Below are 21,564 nucleotides of genomic sequence, written 5' to 3'. Positions count from 1 at the left end.
GTTTCTAAGTAATTGTCCATTTCATCTAAGTTGTCTAGTTTATTGGCATATAGGTGTACATGGTATCTCTTATGGTCTTTTTATTTCTTCAGGGTAATGACCTCCCCCCTCATTTCTGATTTTATTTATTTGCATTTTCTCTCTTTTTAAAATCTAGCTAATAGTATGCCAATTTTATTGATCTCAAAGAACCAACTTTTGGATTTATTGATTCTTTAATAAATTCATTTATTTCATTTATTTCATTTTCAAATAAATGAAATAAATTCATTTATTTCTACTTTAATCTTTGTTATTTCTTTTATTTAACTTGCTTTAGGGTTAGTTTGCTTCTCTTTCCCTATTTTCTTCAGTTCTTCACTTAGGTCATTGGTTTTAGCGCTCTTCCTTTTTAATGTAGGCATTTAGAGCTATAAATTTCCCTCAGCACTGCCTTTGCTGCATCCCCTAACTTTTGAGACGTTGTATTCTCATTTTCATTCATCTCCAGATATCTACTGATTTCTCTTACAATTTCTTCTTTGACCCACTAATTGTTTAAGAGTATGATGTTTATCCTCCAAATATCTATAGCTATAAATGTCAAAGCACAGCACCACAAAGTTCCAGTGAAAGTTCCAGTTCTTCAGTAGTTACTGATTTTCAGCTTCATTCCATTATGATTAGAGAAAGTGTTTTGAATAATTTCAATCTTTTTAAAGTTATTAAATCCTGTTTTGTACTCCAGCATATGATCTATCCTGGAGAATATTCCATGGGGACTTGAGAACAATGTATATCCTGCTGTTTTGGGGTACAATGATCTCTATATATCTCTTAGGTCTAATTCATTTATCATATTATTTGGGTTTTCTTTTTCCTTATTATTCCTCTGTCTGCTTGTTCTATCTATTGAAGAGAGGGATGTGTTGTGGTCTCCCACTAATAGAAATGTCTATTACACCCTTCAGTTTTGCCAGTGATTGCCTCATGTTCTTTGGAGCACCTTTATTGGATGCATAAACATTTATGATTGTTATCGGCTCTTGGTGAATTACCCCTTTCATTAAATATAGTGTCCTTCCTTGTCTCGGATGACATCTTGGCATTGAAAGTCTATTTTATCTCTTATTAGCATAGCTACCCCAGCTTTTGTTTTTCTTTTTGGTTATTGCTTGTATGGAATAAATTTCCATCCATTCTCTTTCAACCTATTTGCATTTCTGGGTCTAAAATGAGTCTCTGTAATTAGCATACATGGATCATATTTTTTATCCCTTTTACCAATCTGTGTATTTTTTTAAACTTTTTTTATTGTGTAGTATAACATATATATAAAGCAAAGAAATAAAAAACCAATAGTTTTCAAAGCACTCTTCAACAAGTAGTTCCAGGACAGATCCCAGAGTTTGTCATGGGCTACCATATGAATCTCTCATATTTTTCCTTCTAGCTGCTCCAGAATATAGGAGGCTAGAGGGCTTAAATTTTTTTTTTATCATCACAATCTACTTTTTTCCCTTCTTTTTTAGTGAAAAATAACATATACATACAAAAAAAGCTATAAATGTCAAAGCACAGCACCACAATTAGTTGTAGAGCATACTTCAGAGTTTCACATGGGTTACAATGTCAGGTTTTTACTTCTAGCTGCTCTAAAATATTGGAGACTAAAAGAGATGTCAATTTAATTATTCAGTATTCATACTCATTTGTTAAATCCTATCTTCCCTGTATAACTCCACCATCACCTTTGACCTTTCCTTTGACCTTTCCATCCCTCTCTCTAGGGGTGTTTGGGACTATGGCAGTTCTAAATTTTTCATATTGGAAGGGTCTGTCACTAATATGGGTAGGAAGATGGAACTAGGTGATGTACTGGAGAGGCTAGGTTTCAGGACTGATCTGCACCAGGGACCCATCTGGAAGTTGTAGGTTTCTGGGAAGTTACTCTAGTGCATGGAACCCTTGTGGAATCCTATATACTGCCCTAGGTGTTCTTTAGGATTGGCTAGAATGGTCCTGGTTGGGGGTTGCCAGGTTGTGATAGGTAGCAAGGTTCAGTGGAAGCTTGTATAAGAGCAACCATCAGAGTAGCCTCTTGACTCTATTTGAACTCTCTCTATCACTGGTATTATTAATTACCCTTCTTTTCCCCTTTTTGGTCAGTATGGAATTGTTGATCCCACGGTGCCAGGTCTGGATTCATCCCTGGGAGTCATCTCCACATTGCCAGGGAGACTTTCACTTCTGGATGTCATGTCCCACGTAAGGGGGAGGGCAATGATTTCACTTGCAGAGTTGGGCTTAGAGACTGAGGCCACATCTGAGCAACAAAAGAGGTCCTCCAGAAGTGACTCTCAGGCATGCCTATAGGTAGTCTAAGCTTCTGTGATACCTATATACACTTCACAAGAGTAAGCCTCATGATCGAGGGCATGGCCTATGGATTTGGGTGTCCCTGAAGTCTGACACAGTATCAGGGAATTCCCTGATGATAAGGTTTAATAGTTCCTTATTTTTTTTCCATCCCTCAGGGGACTTTGCCAATACTTTTTTATTATCTGCTTAATATACTCTAGGATGTATCCAGGCATTACAATAATCTATACAGGATTAAAGGACTTCTTTTTATTCTGTGCTCCCTGTGTTTCAGTTGTTCAAATGAGCTATACACATAGGTTTAATTAGATTATGCATTATAGAAAATTTCAGTTCCAGACCAAATAAACCTTTCTTCCATTGGTCTCAAAGAGTATGCTTGGTTCTAAAATAGACACTGTCTTCCTTACCCCTATGTTCTGAATTACTTTAACCCCAACCTGTTTGGCTTCGTTCTTATCTCTAAATATCAGATTATATGTATATAAAACAGCCTCTCAAAATTCATAAATAATAATCACCACTCTGGACTTAGTATGTCTGCTCTAAAACCTTACAATTTAGGCCCTTGTTTTCTTATAAGCATTTTCTAAAGGTGACCGTGCCATTCTTGTTCTTTTGTTTTTGGCTTATTTCATCTTGCCAAATGTCCCATATGTTCATTCACATCATTGCATGCCTCATGACTTTGTTCCTTTTTGTAGCAGCACAACCTTCATTCATAAGTATACACCATCATTAGCCAATCTACTTCACCATCAGTGCATCCTTCAGCCACCTACATTCATTGGGCATGATGTAGAGAGCCCATCAACATTCTCAATTCTAGATAATACTGTTCCCAGGAGAAAGAAAACCAATAAACACACCCTTGCCAAATAGGAAATCTAAACCTCCTTACTCTTGTTCCTCACCCCGTTATTTAACTCTGCTGTTGCTGTGGTAGTGCAGATGGTTTCCTTTTGAACACAGTTCACAGCATGCAATAGTAGTTTTCCCCCTGTATCCTGGACTTAAACACTCTTTGTACAAGAATTATATCTTTGAAGTAATTCTTGTGAGAACTAATTCATATTTCTAGTGTTAATCAGTGGAACATGTAGATCTATACAACCCCTTTCAATCTTGCTCATCTTCAATATGGAAATTTACTTACAGACCCACTAGAGAACACCTTCATTCCTATTTATTCCCTTACATTGGAGTTCAACCTCATTAGCTAACAGTTTACACATCTCTAGCTATGTATCTCTAAGTCCCCTGTACTCTGTATTATAAGCCTCTGATTATACCTTTATGCTGGTCATAAACTATATGTATCTATCCATACATATCTATCCTTTTGTGTCTGGCTAACTTCACTCATCATTACGTCCTCAAGGCTCATCCATTTTGTCATCTGGTTCAGGATGTCATTTTGTCTTACTGCTGCATAATATTCCAGTGTATGTATATACCACATTTTGTTGATCCATTCGTCTGCTGATGGGCATTTGGTTTGCTTCCATCTTTTGGCGATTGTGAATAATGCTGCTATGAACATCAGTGTGCAAATGTCTGTTTGTTTCACTGCTTTCAGCTCTTCTGGGTATTTACCAAGTATTCCTATTGCTGGGTCATAGGGCAACTAGATATTTAGTTTCCTAAGGAACCAACAAACAGTCTTCCATAGTGGCTGCACCATTATATATTCCCACCAGCAGTGCATAAGTGTCCCAGTTTCTCTACATCCTCTCCAACATTTATAGATTCCTGTTTGTTTAATAACAGCCATTCTTATAGGTATGAAGTGGTATCTCATTGTAGTCTTGATCTGCATTTCCCATATAGCCAATGAAAATGAGCATCTCTTCATGTGCTATTGAGCTATCTATATTTGCTCTTCAGAAAAATGCCTATTCAAATCTTTAGCCCATTTTATAACTGGGTTGTTCCTTCTTTTGTTGTTGAGTTGTAGGATTTCTTATATATATATATATAAGAATATATATATATAAGAATATATATATATACAGGAAATGAAACCTTTTTCTGATATGAGATTTCCAAATATTTTCTCCCATTGAGTTGGCTACCTCTTCACTTTTTTTGACAAAGTCTATTGAAGTGCAGAAGCATTTGATTTTGAGGAGTTTCCATTTATTTATTTTTTCTTCTGTTGCCTGTGCTTTGGGTGTAAAGTTTAGGAAGCTGCCACCTATTACTAGGTCTTAAAGATGTTTCCCTACATTTTCTTTTAGAAATTTTTATGGTGCTAGTTCTTATACTTAGGTGTTTGATCCACTTTGAGTTAATTTTTGTGTACATGTAAGATAGGGGTCCCCATTCATTCTTTTGGTTATTGTTATCCAGTTCTTCCATGCCCAATAATTGAAAAGACTATTTTGTCCCAGTTCAGAGGACTAGGGGGCCTTGTCAAAAATCAGTTGACTGTAGATGTGGTAGTCCATTTCTGCACCCTTGACTCGAGTCTATTGGTCCATGCTTGCTATCTTCATGCCAGTACCAGGCTATTTTAACCATTGTGGCTTTATAATAGGTTTGAAAGTCACAGAGTGTTAATCCTCCCACTTCATTCTTTTTTTAGGATGCTTTTAGCTATTCAGGGTCTCTTTCCCTTCCAATGAATCTGGTAGTTAGCTTTTCCAAATCTTCATAGTAGGTTGTTGGAATGTTGATTTGTACTATGTTGAATTTAGGGAGACTTGACATCTTAACTATATTTAGCCTTCCTACCCATGACCAGGGAATGTCTTTCCACCTATTTAGATCTCCTTTGATTTCTTTTAGCAATGTTATGTAGTTTTCTGTGTACAAGTCCTTTATGTCCCTAGTTAAATTCATTCCTAAGTACCTGATTATTTTAGTTGCTATTTTGAATGAAATTTTTCCTTAAGTGACCCCTCAGCTAGGTCATTGCTTGTGTATAGAAATGTAACTGACTTTTGCACATTAATTTTATATGCCACCACCTTGCTGAATTTGTTACTTAGCTCAAGTAACTTTGCTGTAGATTTCTCAGGATCTTCCAAGTATAGTATCCTATCATCTGCAAATAATGAGAGTTTTACTTCTTCCTTTCCAATTTGGATGCATTTTATTTCTTTGTCCTGCCTGATTGCTCTAACTAGAACTTCTAGCACAATGTTGAACAATAGTGGTGACAGAAAGCATTCTTGTCTTGCTTCTGATCTTAAGGGGAAAGCTTTCAGTCTCTCTCCATTGAGTATGATGCTGGCTATTGGTTTTTCACATATTCCCTTTATCATATTGAGGTAGTTACCTTTGATTCCTATCTTTTGGAGTGTTTTTAGCAGAAAATGATGCTGAATTTTGTCAAATGCTTTTCAGCATCAATCAAGATAATCATGTGATTTTTCCCTTTTGATTTGTTAATGTGCTGTTTTACATGAATTGATTTTCTTGTGTTGAACCATACTTGCACTGCTGGTATAAACCCCACTTGGTTATAGTGTATAACTCTTTAAATGTGTTGTTGGATTCAATTTGCTAATATTTTATTGAGAATTTTTGCATCTAAGTTCATTAGGGAGATCGGCCTGTAGATTTTCTATCTTTTAGCATTTTTACCCAGTTTTGGTATTAAAATTATATTAGCTTCATAAAATGAATTAGGTAGAGTACCTTTTTCCTCAAGTTTTTGGAAAAGTTTGAGTAGGATTGGTGTTAGTTCTTTTTGCAATGTTTGATAAAATTCCCCTGTGAAGCCATCTGGCCCTGGGTTTTTCTTTGTAGGAAGATTTTTGATGACTGATTGAATCTCTTTACTTGTGATTGGTTTGTTGAGATCTTCTATTTCTTCCTGAGTCAGTGCAACTTGTTTGTGTGTCTCCAGGTATTTGTCCATTTCATCTAAGCTGTCTAGTTTGTTGGCATATAGTTGTTCATAGTATCCTCTTGTGATTTATTTCTTCAGGCTCTGTGGTAACGCACCCCTTTTCATTTCTGATTTTTTTACTTGTATCCTCTCTTTTCTTGTCAGTCTTGCTAATGTCCCATCAATTTTATGGATTTTCTCAAAGAACTAATTTTTGATTTTACTGATTCTTTCAACTATTCTTTTGTTCTCCCATTCATTTTTTAATCTTTGTTATTTCTCTTCTACTATTTGCTTTGGGGCTTGTTGATGTTCTTTCTCAACTTCCTCCAGGTGTGCTAAGCCCTCAATTTTTGCTCTTTCTTGTTTTTTAATACAGGCATTTAGGGCAATAAATTTCCCTTTCAGCACAGCCTTTGCTGTATCCCAAAAGTTCTGATAAGTTGTATTCTCGTTTTCATTTATCTCCAGATAGGCACTGATTTCTCTAGCAATTTCTTCTTTGACCCACTCGTTGTTTAAGAGTGTGCTATTTAATCTTCATATATTTGCAAATGTTCTTGTTCTTTGATGGTTTTTGAGATCCAGCTTCATCCTATTGCGATCAGAGAAAGTGCTCTGAATAATTTCAATGTTCCAAAATTTATAAAGACCCATTTTGTGCCCTAGCATATGATCTATCCTGTAGAATGTTCCATGAGCATTAAAGAAGAATGTATATTCTTGTGGTTTGGGGTGCAGTGACCTATATATGTCTGTTAGGTCTAATTCATTTATCAAGTTATTTAACATCTCTATTTCCTTGTTGATCTTCTGTCTGGTTTTCTATCTATAGAGGAGAGTTGTGTATTGAAGTCTCCTACTATTAATGTTGAAACACCTATCGCTCCCTTCAATTTTGCCAATGTCTGTCTCATGCACTTTGGAGCTCCTTGATTGGAAACATAAACATTTATGATTGTTATATCTTCTTGGTGAATTGACCCTTTAATTAGTATATAGTGTCCTTCTTTGTCTCTTATGATGTCTTTACATTTAAAGTCAATTTTGTCTGATATTAGTATAGCTACTCCTGCTTTCCTTTGGTTACAACTTGGGTGGAAAATCTTTCTCCATCCTTTCACTTTCAATCTATTTGTATCCTTGTGTCTAAGATGAGTCTCTTGTAAGCAGCATATAGCTGGATCATGTTTCTTAATCCATTCTGCCAATCTGTATCTTTTAATTGGTAAGTTTAGTCAGTTAACATTCAAAGTTATTACTGAAAAGGCATTTCTTGATTATACCATCTTATCTTTTTAATTTTATTTGTCAGATCGATATATTCTTTTCCCTCTTTCTCTTTGTCTTCTTTAAATTATACTTAGTGGTACTCTTCAATTCTGTGCCCTCCTTCAGACCTCCCTCTCCTGTCTTTTTTTGTCAGCCAGCAGAACCCCTTTTAGTATTTCTGTAGGGCCGGTCTGTTGTTGACAAATTCTATCAGGATTTCTTTGTCTGTGAAAACTTTAATCTCTCCCTCAATTTTGAAGGACAATTTGGCTGGGTACAGGATTCTTGGCTGGAAGTCTTTCTCTTTCAGGATCTTGAATATACTATACCACTTGCCTTCTCACCTCCAGGGTGCTCGTTGAGTAGTCTGAACTCAGTTATTTGGTTTCCCTGTATACAGTAGATGGTTTTTCTCTTGCTGCTTTCATGATTTTCTGCTTCTCTTCAACATTTGACAGACTGATTAGTAGGTGCCTTAGGGAAGGCCTATTTGGATTTATTCTGTTTGCAGTTTGTTGGGCTCCTCTGACTTGTATATTTATGTCTTTTATGAGGGTTGGGAAATTTTCCCCCATTATATCCTCAACTATTCTTCCTAGCCCTTTACTCCTCTCTTCTCCTTCTGGGACACCAATGATTCTTGTATTTGCATGATTTGTTTTGTCTATCATTTCCCTGAGTTCCCACTCAATTTTTTCCATCTTTTTAGCCATTTACTGTTTTGAATCTTCAAAGTCAATTATTCTGTCTTCTATATCACTTATTCTTTCTTCTGTCTCTTCAAATCTTGTATTGTGTGCCTCTAGTATGTTTTTTATTTTGTCAACAGAATCTTTAATCTCTGTGCTATCTGCGATTTTTCTATTTATTCTCTCAAATTCTTCTTGATGCTTTTCTACTGTCTCCTTGATCTCCTTTATGCCACTTATTTTATTAAACAGAGTTGTATGAACATCTTTGATTAGTTGTTTCAACAGCTGTGTCTCCTCAGGTGTTTTAATTTGGTCATTAGGCAGGGCTATATCTGTCTGCATTGTGATATGCTTAGTGATCTGCTTTCTTCATGGCATGTAAATATATTGATTGATTTACTTTAGGAGTTTATTTCTTTCAGTAGTCTAAGGTCTTGTGTTTGCGGGATGGTTGTACAGCAGGGAGCAGAGCACAGGGTGGGTACTTGGTGTGGTGATTTGTTTCAGGGCAGGCAGAGGTGCAGGTTATGGATGTTATGCTGATGCTTGTGAATGTGGGTGCCCAGCAGTGAGGGAGGATGTTGCTGTGCAGATGCACCAGTCTGGGGGGCATAACCCTGGTGTGTGCTGGTCTAAGGCATGGATCCCTTTGTGCGCATGGGTAGAGCTGTGGGCACCAGTCTGGGGGGCAAAACCCTTGTGTGTGCTGGTCTAAGGCATGGAGCCCTTTGTGTGCATGGGTAGAGCTGTGGCAGCAGGTTGGTGTTATGCCTTCATGGATTGGGGGCAGATGTGACCCGGCTGTGCAGGTAAGCACTTTCTCAGAGCAGGGAAGTGAGACTGGGGGTTGTGCGCATGTGTGGTTCTAGGACTGCTGTAAAGTGTAGTTCTTAGAGCGGTGGTTGGGGGCCTGTGTGCATGTGTGGGCTTGGGAATGCCATAAATGAATGCGGATGCGCAGAGCTCAGAGGGGGCGGAGTGAGACTGTGAAACACTATGGGCAGGGGGTTTAGACTAGGTATGGAGGTTAGTGCCCACAGCCTTTATGCACTAGCAACAACCTGGAGGGAACAGGGAGGGGGAGGTAGTGCTTGGGAGGGGTGAAGGAATGGTGGGTTGGGCTGCACTTGGGGTGGGGGATGGGGGGCAGGTACATACACTGGGGGCTTGTGGGGTGGGGGGCTTCTGGAGCATAGGGAATGGGAGCAGGTGACAGGATTCAGGTGCATGGGGTGTGGGGTGAGTTGCCAGCCATGGGCTGTGCTGGTGAAGGTAGCGTGCCCAAGGAATGCAGCCTGGCTTACTTCCTAGTCCTGCGCCCCCTTCCGTGAAGTCCTGCAGGCTCTGCAGCTCCATGCCTCCGCGCCAGGCTCCAGCTTTCTGCTTCTCAGTTCCTCAGCTTCTGCAGTCAGGGCTGCCCCATGTGGTGCAGAAGCCTCTTGCAGGTTAGCCGCACTCTGAATTGCTGCCTCAGTTGCCCACCTGTCCTTTCTCTAACTTATCCATGGAGCAGGGCTAATCTCGAGCTACTCTAGTTAGCCATCTTCCTGGAAGTCCAATCAGTGTATTTTTAGTGGTGAGTTTAATCCTTTAACATTCAGTGTTATTACTGTAAAAGTTGTCCTTACTTCAACCATTTTATCCCTTGTCTTTTATTTGTCATATCTAATATTTTATGTTTTTGTATCCTTTTTTTTTTACCCTTACTGATAGTCATCATTTATATACTTTTATCCAAGCTTCTCTCTCCTGTCTTTTTTTTTCCAACTGACAGAACTCCCTTCAGCATTTCTTTCAGAGCAGGTCTCCCTTTAACAAATTTTCTCAGCATTCATTTATCTGTGAAAATTTTAAATCCTCCCTCACTTTTGAAGGGCAGCTTTGCTAGATAAAGAATTCTTGCTGGCAATTTTTCTCTCTCAGAATCTTAAATATGTCATACCACTGTCTTCTCACCTTCATGGTGCCCACTGAGTGCTTAATCTTATGTAGTTTCCTTTGTGTAAGGTGAATTGTTTTTCTCTTGCTGCTTTTAGGGCTCTTTCCTTCTTTTCACAATTTGACAGTCCAATTAATATGTGTCTTGGAGTGACTCTATTTGGATTTATTCTATTTAGAGTTCATTGGGCTTCTTTGATTTGCATATTTGTTCCTTTTATAAGACTGGATTTTCCCCAATTTTCTCCTCGAATAATCTTCCAGCCCTTTACTCTTCTCTTCTCCTTCTGGAACAATAATGATTCTTATATCTGTGTGCTTTGTGCTGTTCATCATTTCCTTAAAATCCAATTCAAATTTTTCCATCTTTTTCACCATTTGTTCTTCTATGCACTTTATTTCAGTTGCTCTGTCCTCTAGTTTGCTTATTCTTTCTTCTGCCTCTTCAAAACTGTGGTGTGTCTCCAGTATATTTTAATTTTACCTACAATATTTTTCATTTCTGTAAGATGTTATTTTTCTATGTATTCTTTCAAATTCTTCTTTATGCTTTTCTAGTGTCTCCTTGATATCTTCTATCTCTTAAGCCATTTCACTGAAGTTATTTAGGAGATTTGTTTGACATCTTTGAATAGCTGTTCCAAATTCTGTGTCTCCTCCTGCTTTTTTTTTTTTTTTTTTTTTTTTTTTTTTTGCATGGGCAGGCACTGGGAATTGAACCTGGGTATCCAGCATAACAGGCAAGAGCTCTGCCTGCTGAACCATCGTGGCCTGCCCTCCTCCTGCTTTTTAATTTGATCATTTGGCTTGGCCATATCTTCTTGCTTTTTCATGTGCTTTGTGAATTTTTGTGGTTTATTGGTATTTGATTATCTTGATAAGGTTATTTTGAAAGTTGATTTCCCTTGCTCATCTAAGATTTTGTAGTTTCTTGGGTTTGTGCCAAAGGTTGCCTTTGGCACTAGTTTTGTCAGTAATTTCTGGCCAAACCAAGGCTGAGGCCTAATGCAGGAGGTGCAACTCTTTTTAGAAGGCTGTTAGAGGCTGGGGAGAACAGCAGTTTTGCTGGGCAGCAATCCAGTCAAGGCCACAGGTTTCTGTGTGCTAGAAGCCACCAGCTCTGGGGATAGGGGGTGAGCACTGTGCACCTCTGTGGAGACCCCACTTGTAGGCACAATGGGTCTGGTGATTCCCAGACTCTTGTGTGGAAAGACTCCATGTTATGGGACTGAGAGGTTCAACTTCCCTAGTCAGTAGCCAGTCCAGGCTTTTTGCCAGCTAGCAGGACCCAGGTTAGTGTGCACCCATTGGCCTCAGGGGTGGGGGAAGGGTGCCTGGCATTGCAATACAGCTCCCTTAACTCTGTCTCTCTGCTCATGTATGCCATGAGTGCCCTGGGCCTCTGTGGAGAAAGAACTGAGGCAGACCCCAGAGGGTCTCCCTCATTAGCTAATTGTCAAATCGGCACTGCTCTGTGTCCCCTCTTCCCCTGAGGATGGTGGGCTTCCCAGTATTCCCCCAAATCCAGGTGCCCAAAACAGCCTGCCTCAAGAATGTGGGGAAGGGATTGGGCACTGTAGCAGTATCTCTGTGTGTGGGTAAAATGAGTCTGCTGGCTCCTGGGTTCCTGCACGGCTACTCCAGGCTGCAGGACTGAGAGAGCTGGCCCTTCCATGTGGCAGCTGAAGTAGGTGTGTACTGCTCCTCGGCGATCTGATCCAGCCAGCATGCAGCAGTGAACCTAGGGGTGGGATGCAATTGAGCACAGTCACCCCAACTTTTCAGTTGTAATTTCTCTAATTTTCATCCAGGTCTTCCTTACATGATGCAGAGATCCTCCTCTGGTCACCTGAAACCTGGAACTCATGTCCTCTTCACTTTCTCCTGATCTTCAGGAGTCTAACCCACTATTTTTTGAAGGAATCCTGCATTTTAACATGGGCCAAAGTTTCAAGTCATGCAACTCTAATGGCAGATTTTCAGAAATAAACCAGAGGGTAGGAGATGTTTATTTAGGGATGTTTCCTCACTAAATATTGAAGTCATGCCACAAGTAGTCCCTGATTCAATCTGCAGCTAAAGGACTCTTTTGATCCTGCCTGATAAAAAGGTAGACATACTCCTCTCCTCTCCCTCCTGCTTTGGAACCCCACAGTTTGCTTTAGCTCTTGCCCCTCTTTTCCATCACTTATTCATATCATTCATAATGTCAGTACTGAGTAGGTACAGGGGATATAACAATTAACGAGAGATCTAGAACCTGCCCTCATGGAGCTTACAGCTTATTTAATCATACAAATATTTTATTATAATTGTGGAAGTGATATGAAGGCAAACACAGGATAGTATGAGAGGATAGCACAGGATGCCAGAAGAAGTGACAGTTAAGTTAACCTGAGCGATGAATTAGCCAGACAAAGCGAGAAGGTAATGAGGACATTGGGGCTAGAGAAGCAGAGAAAAAATGTTCCAAGCAGGGAGCGCATCATGTCTGAAGACCCTCCCTGCAGGCCTGATTTACTTTCTCCAACTTAAAGGTTCTAGGAATACTTCATAGACAAGGTGGGACTTCAGGAATGAGAAAAAGAAATGGGCTGGGAAGACTAAGGGACAAAGACAAGGAGTAGACACTTTGAAAGAGCAGACTGGGGGGTGGTGAAGAGTAGTTCAACTAATAAAAGGGTGAGTTGGGGAAAGTATGGGGGCATCGGGCTCTGGAGTTTTACCATTATCGACCTTGGGGAAAGGATGCCATGGCCAACGTGATATGCCATCCTCCCCTGAGATGGGGCAAAGAGGGGATTTTTCAACACGTTTCTGGGTCTCATAAGCCAGTGAGTCCAGAACCAGATGGTAGTGGTTTAAGCATTTTATAGACTGTCCTTGTCTCACCAGCTGTCTTAATAATAAATGCCCTCAGTCTCTTGGCAAAGGATCATGCTGAGGCCAAGCAAAAAGTCCCCTCACAGGAAGGGAAAGACTTCCAGTCAATAGAGGTTTTCAAAAAGAAGTATAAATTTAGGTGGACCCCTCAGACATGTGAATATGGAGCCTTAATATTTTTAAAGGTCTAATGAGTTTCCTTTAGGATGCAACAGATAATCTAAGTTCTGGTTGAGGGTTTCAGACTGAGGGATACCTTCAGCTTTGCTAGAAGAATAAATGATGTCTTAGCAAATAAGAAGTGATTTTGAGGAAAAAGAGGAATAGCAGAGAGAAAAGAATCCTCTGGTAATAATGAAAACCAGAATGAAATGTCTGAACTAATCATTTTATCATTTGCCACATTTCCTTTTTTTTTTCTTTCAGTTTTTCTCTCATATGTGTCATATTTCTTTGGTTAAGTTCTAAGCCTTAGAGGCAGCGAGGTGTTTTGACACAGACTCTGGAGCCTTTCAGCCTGGGTTCAAATCTCAGCTCTGAGACTAGTTACCTAAATGACCTAGGGAAAGTCTCTCAACCTCACTTGTTATATCATTAAAATCGAGATTCTAAAGTATCTATGCCTCATGGGTTGTTGTTATAAATGAATATGTGTATTCAGATAACATATGGCACACGCTTAGAGCAGGAACTGGCAGAGAGTAAACACTATACAAGATCTGCCATCGTTATAATTCTGCTTCTCTCATATTCTATGCATGTTCATATTTTAACAGTTTTTGGGTTGCTTTATTTTTATTAATCTCTTCTTATTTCTTGACATGAAGTTTGCTAATTTTTCCTCATCATAAAAGTAACATTTAAGGATTATAGATAATTTAGAAATTATCGGAAACTAGAAGGAAAAAGGAAAATCACACGAAGAAAGCCAATATTACATTTTTCTCTATATAGTTTTACATTTTTGTTTTACATAATTGTGCATATTTTTCAGGCCACAATTGTATGCCATTAGCTATTCTTTGAAACCGGATAATTGATGGCCGCTTAACAGTGCATTGTGTATTCCTGATACTTCATTTGACTTTTCCCTTATTTTTGGACATTTAAGTTATCTACACATTTTCCTGCACTGAGTATCTTTGAATATAATAATTTTTCCATATTTTGAGCTATTTCATTAATATAGATTGCCAGAACTGGAATAACTAAATCAGTGAGTAAAAAGAATTTTTAGGATTTTTGTCTAGTTTACCAAATTGCTTGCCAAACAATTATCAGAATTTATATCCCAAACAAACTCTGGTCCCTTCAGCAGTGCTCTTCTCTTGGCATCAATTTTATAAACAATAATAATAATATAAATTTTGCTAATTTGCCAAGCAAATGTAGCATATTGTTTGAAATTACTTTCTAATAATAAGCAAGATTAAATAGTATTTCTTAAACTTATTAATTAGCTCTTCCCCTTATTTTGTGAGCTGTTTGTCTTATTCATTTATCTGTTAAGGATCTTAATGATATTCATATTGATTTGTGTAAACACTTTATATATTGAACATTAATACTTTTGTTCATTTTATGTTGTTTGCTATTTTCCTCTTAAATTTGTTTTGGGCTACAAGAAATTTAAAATGTTTATATAATTAAAATATATTTATCTTTTCTTCTATGATTTTTTCCATGTCTCTAAAAGCATTTCTTTAATGTTTTAATCAGTCTACTATATAGTTAAACTGCATCACAGTATTTAGAAGGACTTTTAATAAAAAGCACCAATCCCAAACCCCAGCTTTCCCTGAAAGTCAACCATTTTTAACCATGTGTGCTTTTAAATCTAGCAATTATCTTTAGTCATGTATAGATAAATTGGCCTTGGCTTTAGACACATATGAAAAACTTGCCTCCAGGTTCTTGCCATTTCATTTAATACCCTCAATCTTCAATTGCTAAACTTTGCCATTAGAGCTTTACTGTTCCAAATTGTCAAATTTGATTAGATTAAGTTTTAAGTTCTTAGTTATATCATTTATGATTTGGCCAAAGGCTGGTTAAAAATGTTGAAAAGTAATACATAATTGTCAGGGAGCTGATAGTTGGCTATGATTACACTTTCTTCTTTGTAGTTACAAGACACTGGAACCTGGTTCTTGATATGAACCTGAACAAAGAAGAATATTTCTAAGATCAAGTTCAAGATGCCCTCTACTTTTTCACACTCCACATTTAACATAGGTTCAGTAGTAAAGTTCTGATGCAACTTGGGTCTATTTGGGATAAAATCAGTCATTTAAATGAGTGGCTACATCTACTAAAATGATGTCATAGTTGTGGCAGTGATAAAAAGAATAGAAGTCAGTGAGGTGTCCCTAGAAGTTCATAGTTCCTCTCTAATTGAAACTGCATTTCTAATAGCTATCTGGGTCTGTCCTTGACCCAAGAGGAAAGATAATGGTTGAAATAGGCATTATGAGGGTAACACGTCTGATGTGGGGACACCAAAAGTGCCTATGTCTTGTATTGGGTTTGAATAGCAAACAGTGGCTGTAGTACTTGGGTCCCAGTTCGTGGCTGGAATTCCAAACGAGCTTTCCTGGAAAGCACCCACGTTGCTAGCATGGACACCTATCTATCACTTTTACCTGAGACTTCTGTCAACCTCAGCTAGGGCTAGAAGATGGCATCAACAATCCCAGATGGATATAGTCCAGGATGGGGCCATCTTCTTATAACCAGGAATTGTTCTGTGAAGTTCTGGCTACTTATTATCAATTGGTAAAGAAGTTTAATTAGTTGCTTGAAAGAGGGAGTCCATTTTACCAACTTGGACTGAGTTCCTGGGTCTGCTTTTTGCTGGACAACAGCTTTTGGAACCCTCTTATAGAATTCCAGGTCCTCTTCGGATGGAACATCCATGCTTCTAGTAAAATTTGTTTCCAAATTTCTTGTTCCCACATAGAGTAATTTAGCATGTCCTATAGAAATATAACTAAGACACAAATTGCCAATATCTAGACATTTCAGTGACTGCAAAACTCTTTCCTCTTTGCTGCAGTAGAAAAGTATCATTTTTAACTCATGCTTGAGCTCTCTCTAGATTTACACCTCGACTGAATCTTCCCCCCTAAATACAGTCTTAGATGCACTTATGGTTTATAAGTAAGGTCTTTTACTCCAAACAACAGAGGCATAACAATTTTCTTCCCTCTTTTAGTAAACAACATAATAGCCCACAGATTTAGTATGGCTAAATCTCCAAAGTGATATAAATATAGTATGTTGAAAGGAACACAGAAAGAAAATGGTAAGAAATATTTCACTGGATTTTAATGTATATGATTTGATCCCTTACTTGTGGAAAAGAATGTGTTCATTTAAGACACATAAAAGAAAAACAGACTATAAAGAAAGTTCTCCCTTTCAACAATTACTTTTCCTTTGTTTCAAAAAAAGTATTAAATGAAAATGCTTTGAAAGTCAGGTGTGGAGGTGTTGAAAGCCACACGTTACTACATGTGAAGATAGGCCTGACCCTTTTGCCGTGGGAACAGATGATGTATAAACCCACTGTGGCCTATTAGGCCTTCTTGTCTAATTTTCATGGTATTCCCACCAGTCTACCTGACTTCACTAAAACCTCAGAGCTCAAACAAATCCTTAGAGGTCCACCATTTCAACATTGTTACAGTAGGCTAATCAACTAATTATAATGCTAAAGTCTCTAGTAACTAGTGAAATGGCAGTCTTAAATGGGACCATTTTAGGGGGGACAGTTATTGTCCATCATCAGGTTTATGAAAAAAAAACCCAATATCTCATAACAATAAAAACCAAAAATAGAGAAAGCATTACTCACATTTACAATTGCCACTCTCATTATGTCAGATCAACCTTGCATAGAAAATATCATATTGGGTGACATTTTTAAATAACTTTTTAAAGTTATATTAATACTTCAGAAATTACAAGATGCCCATTGTTGAAAATATGGGGAGAAAACAAAGAAAATTAAAACTGGCCATAATCCCATCATTAGAAGACAACTAAATTTTTTATGCATTTCTTTTATACCTATTTTTATGAATATTTTTACATCTGTATTATGTTCTGTTTAGATTAGTATCTGACCTTCATCACTTATGATGGGGCTTTGTTTCTACTTAACATTTTACTTTATCTAAAATTTGTTTTTAACATATCAAGTGATGTAAGAAACTTAATTCTGTCCAAAGAGTCAATTTTACCCCTTTATTGAATATTTCATTAATTTCTCTTGGGCTTTTAATAGTTTTTTAGTATATACAAATAAAATACATATTCTAGATAGAAAAGTTAAAATTACAGAAAAAGGATAAAAATGAATATAATTCTTGGTAATTCCACAAGAATACCCATTGTTAATATTTTAGTGTACTTCTATCCAGTCACTCTGCCTGTCTATTAAGCTGCCAGGCTTTTGAACACTCTGGAGAGACTGACATGCCCACAGATCCCTTCTGATGAGTTCTTCATTAGGTTCCATTGATCCCACTGGTCTGGCCACAGATGACCCAATAAAATAAAGTTGTCTGACTCAGAGGCAGTTTATAGCCTCTAGGGCTTGACTAGAGACCTCTCCCCAAGAAGGGCACCTCATTGTAGATAGTGATTGACGCACGAGTCAGATCTTTTCTTGGAACATTTGTATTCAAGACCTACAGAGAGATGGTCCATTGTAGTGGTAGGAGCAGCAGACGCAGAAACAGAAGTACTGGAATGCCTACAGAAGCAGAGCACTAAAACCAAGGGTGTAAGGTCTACTCTGGCCTATTCTGTAGCCTCACATTAAACTTTGATATTACATTGAGAACCTGAATAGCGTTACAGTGAACAGCTCCGGCAAATTGAACATAAACAAGGTATTTATTAGAAGCCTATCAGGTAGCTTATAGAATTAATAAAAAACTAGAGAATTAGGCTTTAAAATCAAGCAGGAACCAAGGTAGGTGATAAGCCAAAAACACAGCCAAGTCATAACACAGGACGAGATGGGTAGGAGGACATCATAATCTGCTCTCCCACAATGGACACTGGGGCCATTCTTTTGGATTCTTACTCTTCTGCTACTGGTGACTTGAATAATCTCTACCTGCCTCTGAGTCTTTTGCCACTCCCTTGAAAATCAAGTCCCAGATTAATCTTCCAATTGTACAAGCTTAGGTCACATGCCTGTGCTCTCCCTAGAGGGACAGGATCTATTCTCTTCAAATTTCATGGTAAGAGGTGAGCCCTTACAGTGGTCAAAACAGCATGGTACTGGCATAAAGACAGATGTACTGACCAATGGAATCAAATAGAGTGTTCAGATATAGACCCTCTCATCTATGGACAATTGATCTTCGATAAGGTGGTCAAACCAACGCACGTGGGTCAGAGCAGCCTCTTCAATAAATGGTGCTTGGAGAACTGGATATCCACATGCAAAAGAATGAAAGAGGATCTATATCTTACACCTTATACAAAAATTAAATCAAAATGGATCAAAGACCTAAACATTAGAGCTAAGACCATAAAACTTTTAGAAGAAAATGTAGGGAAATATCTTATAAAACTTGTAATAGGAGATGATTTCCTAGATATCAGACCCAAAGCACAAGCATTGAAGAAAAAAAATACATAAATGGGGACTCCTCAAAATTATGTACATCAAAGAACTTTGTCAAGAAAGTAAAAAGGCAGCCTATGCAATGGGAGACAATATTTGGAAAGTACCTATCAGGTAAGGGTTTAGTATCCAGAATATATAAAGAGATTCTTCAACTCAACAACAAAAAGACAAACAACCCAATTTTAAAATGAGCAAAAAATATGAACAGACACTTCTCAGAAGAGGAAATACAAATGGCTAAAAGGCACATGAAAAGATATTCGATTTCACTGGCTATTAGGGAAATGCAAATCAAAACCATAATGAGATATCATCTGACACCCACTAGAATGGCCACTATCAAAAAAACAGAAAACAACAAGTGCTGGAGAGGATGTGGAGAAAGAGGTACATTTATCCACTGTTGGTGGGAATGTCAAATGGTACAACTGCTGTGGAAGGCACTTTGGCAGTTCCTCAATAAGCTAAACATAGAATTGCCATATGACCTGGCAATACCATTGCTAGGTATCTACTCAGAGGACATGAGCGCAAGGACACAAACAGACATTTGCACACCAATATAATGCTGTTTATAGCAGTATTATTTACAACTGCCATGAGATGGAAATAGTCCAAATGTCCATCAATGGATGAGTGGGTAAACAACCTGTGGTATATACAAACAATGGAATATTATGCAGCAATAAGGCAGAATAAAGTCATGAAGCATGAAACAACATGGATGGACCTTGAGGACATTATGTCAAGTGAAATTAGAAACAAAAGGACAAATACTTTATGGTCTCACTAATATGAACTAACAGTAATGAATGAACTTGGAGAATTGAAGTTAAGAACACAGGTTATCAGGAGATAGAAATAGGACAGAGATTGGACAATTGATGCTGAGGGAATACAGATTGTGCAACAGGACTGATTTGTAAAAATTCAGGAATGGATAGCACAATACTACCTGATTATAGCACAATAACATAAATATACTGAATGAAGCTGAATGGGAGTATGATAGAGGGAGAAGGGCTGGGGGCACATATGAAACCAGAAGGAAAGCTAGACATTAAAGACTGACTTGGTATAATGTAGGAAAGCCTAGGGTGTACAATGATAATGATTAAATGTACAAATTAAAAAATATTTTTGCTTGAGGGAGAACAAATGAATGTCAGGATTATAGGGCATTGAAAATAGTATATGTGAAGAAGAACAATCAATGTAAGCTAGGGTCTAGTGTCATCAGTAACTGCTTCCACTGAATACAACAAAGGCAATATGCCAAAACTGAATGTCAACAGGCAGGGGGGTTGGGAAAGGGATTTGGTGTGGAAGAAAAGGAAATATTTTCATATACGGTATGGTAGCAAAGGCACGTCTATAAATTAAGCTGGATTGTATGATGTGTGAATAAAACTATTTTAAAAATGAACACAATGGATGTGAGGGTAGTTCAGTGGTAGAATTCCCACCTGCCATGCAGAAGACCCAGGTTCAACTACCGGCCTGCGCACTTCCCCCCCAAAACAAACAAACAAACAAACAAAAACAATAAGCAAACAAATAAAATACAAACAAAAACAAAAAAATTCAACAAATGTTGCTGCAATAAGGGGGTACTCATATGAAAAAAGAATGAAATGTGACCCTGCCATACAGCATACAAAGAAAAAAAAATGAACAGAGAGAAACAAGTGCTAGAGAGACGTGGAGAGAGAGATGTACCTTATCACTGTCGGTAGGGAAATGAGAGGTCTAGCCCCTTGGAGGGCAGTGTGGTGTTTCCATAGGAGGCTAGGGGTGGGGTTGCCATAAGATCCTGAAACCCCATTGCTCAGTATATACCTGGAGGAACTGAGTGTAAGGACACAAATGGACATTTGCACCCTGGTGTTTCTGGTGCCAGTGTTTGTGATCCACAACCTAAGGGTACAATGACTGTAGGAAGGGTGAACTATGGTGTATACATACAATGTACTACTGAGTAGCCACAAGAAGGAATGAAGTTGTGATGCATGCAACTAGATGAATGAACCTTAAAAGCTGTATGTTGAATAAAATGTCAGGAACAAAAAGACAAATATTATCATGCCTCATTCATACAGACTAACTATAATATAAAAATTTGGCGAACTAAAGTCGAGAGCATGGGTTATCAGGTTGGGGCTTATTGTAAAGGGTCCTAGATTGTAAGCTCTTACAGCAGTCACATATATTCATGAGGTGTAACTGTTATTCTAAATTTGGAGATATTGAGCTGTTTGCATATAACATGATCTTTCCCAGAAACTTCAGGTATTTATGTGACACCTGAGACTCAGAGTTAGAGCTCTGAAGCTATGAAAGACAGCACTACCCCATATAGGAACTGTTTAAAAAGTTGAAAAAGTGATCAGACATTGAGTAGAGATATGAATGAAGTTGATCTGGACAGGACTAAGGTATATCAGAAGACTGGGTAAAGGATGATATCATTCATGTTTTAAAACTTCAACTTCTCTGTGAAACTAAAGGGAGAGAGGTTTATTTGGTGCAAAATTTATATTTTGGGTAGTGCATTTCCTAATTTAACTTGTATGGTCAGTTTAGTTAACACCATAAGTACATGGAATCTTGAATAGGGCATGAAATTTTGTTAGTTTGTCCAAGTTAGTGTGATGCCCCAATAAATCTCAGAGTGATTTGGACAGTGAATAAAGAAGTATTTGCAAGTCTCCTTGGGGAAATGGACAGAAAGGGGCCAATATTCAACTTTCCCATTTGGAGCATTTCTGATATTCTAGCAAGCAGTGGGGAGAACCAAATCAATAGGCCAAGCTCTCAACGTTGGGGGTCACCCCTATGAAACTTATTCCTGCAAAAGACAGGCTAAGCCTACTTAAAATTAGGCCATTATTCCTGCAAAAGACAGGCTAAGCCTACTTAAAATTAGGCCAAAG

The 21,564-nt window shown here is 38.0% G+C and overlaps 1 protein-coding gene across 1 annotated transcript in view; it reads right to left on the bottom strand.

Moving 5' to 3' along the window:
- The window catches only part of LRGUK (leucine rich repeats and guanylate kinase domain containing), a 184,240-nt gene that overhangs the window by 5,765 nt on the left and 156,911 nt on the right, over positions 1-21,564 (bottom strand). The gene's annotated exons all lie outside the window — the stretch shown is intronic.

Source organism: Tamandua tetradactyla, chromosome 1, assembly GCF_023851605.1.
Source record: "Tamandua tetradactyla isolate mTamTet1 chromosome 1, mTamTet1.pri, whole genome shotgun sequence".
Lineage (NCBI taxonomy): Eukaryota > Metazoa > Chordata > Mammalia > Pilosa > Myrmecophagidae > Tamandua > Tamandua tetradactyla.
Note: the sequence above shows the minus strand (reverse complement) of the source record. Positions and strands in the feature narration are given on the sequence as shown.